At 29.4% G+C, this 1,364-nt stretch overlaps 1 protein-coding gene across 2 annotated transcripts in view; it reads right to left on the bottom strand.

Annotated features, from left to right (window-relative positions):
- Window positions 1-1,364, bottom strand: part of LOC102671673 (serum response factor homolog) — a 17,085-nt gene that overhangs the window by 8,769 nt on the left and 6,952 nt on the right. The gene's annotated exons all lie outside the window — the stretch shown is intronic.

Below are 1,364 nucleotides of genomic sequence, written 5' to 3'. Positions count from 1 at the left end.
ACTCGTAAATACGAAAGATCGAAATTTATTTATTTATTTTTTTTTTTTTTTTTGATTTTTCGAACACGGTTTGCCACAGTTCCATTTGAATCTTGTTGGCTCGGCGACTATAGATCGAACTTACAACGTATTTACAGATCTTTAAATAAATTAAGAGAGATATCATCGTAATAAACTAATTATAAATACGATTTAAGTAAAGAAGAAAACGGGACAGATACGAAGACAGAATATACATATATGTATAAAATACACGGCTCCTCGAGTAATTCATCACATGAGTTATTATCCTAAATGCACGATTAAAAATCTGCCTCTCTTTTTTCTCGTTCTTCGATAAACGATAAGTTCCTGTAGATACGTGTCTTCTTGTGAGTTTCGTTCGTTTCGCGAAGATGTACGATTTGAACGAGTACGTACCGTAGAAAAGTCTTTGGACTTCGATTAACGTATAGATCTAGCCATTAAATTCTTCTAATTTTCTGAATTTCCTAATATATTTTTTTTTTTTAATTATCCTCGTTTTCATATCACGAGCAATAAAATAAAATAAGAAATACGATTGAGATTAAAAGTTATGATACGTTTCTAGCATTTAAAACATCTTTTCCAAGTTTTTTTTTTTATATATAAAGTTTGCAATTATCAACATTGGAACTACTAATTTTTAATATACTTATAGAAGATTATGCAATTAAATATAATACCATGAAAATAAATTAATTTCGTTAAAAGCATCTACATTATTTGAATCCATCGAGGAACAAATAATTCGTATAATTGGAGTTCATATGACAAAAATTACCCAAATATCTATTATTTCTCGTTCAAATAATAAAAGTTCCCATTAAATTCGATCAATCTGATTGAAATTAATTAAAATTTCTTTCTAATAAATAATGTTTAGATAAATGAAGTTCCATTGGTAATTTTAAAAAATGACGAAAAAAAAAATTCGTGCTGTACATATCTTAATTCTGTTATTAATTACAAACTAAATTCTTAAACAATATATAATATTATAAATTTTACGATTTCAATTGTTCTTTCAATTATGAAAAACTAGGATGTTCGATCATTTTGACGATCGAACGGTTAAAAGAGAGAGAGAGAGAAAAAAAAATATATATATCCATCGATCATCTTCTCGTCAATGTTCACCAGGATAGAACATTGTGGACGTAAATCTCGTATACATTTATATAGTACGCGTCGACTGGACTAGATTTATACGTTGGAAACGGAGCACCGTACGTTTTCTTGCGCTCCAATCGGTTTTCATTGAAAACATCATCACACGCCTCGGCTAACCACGAGCGTCGCTTGATCACGATCAATTCCCAAGATTACATTGCCGTCGAATT

The sequence above is a fragment of the Apis dorsata genome, unplaced genomic scaffold, assembly GCF_000469605.1.
Source record: "Apis dorsata unplaced genomic scaffold, Apis dorsata 1.3 scaffold_437, whole genome shotgun sequence".
Taxonomy (NCBI): domain Eukaryota; kingdom Metazoa; phylum Arthropoda; class Insecta; order Hymenoptera; family Apidae; genus Apis; species Apis dorsata.
The sequence above is the reverse complement of the archived record's forward strand: the minus strand, read 5'-3'. Positions and strand labels throughout refer to the sequence as shown.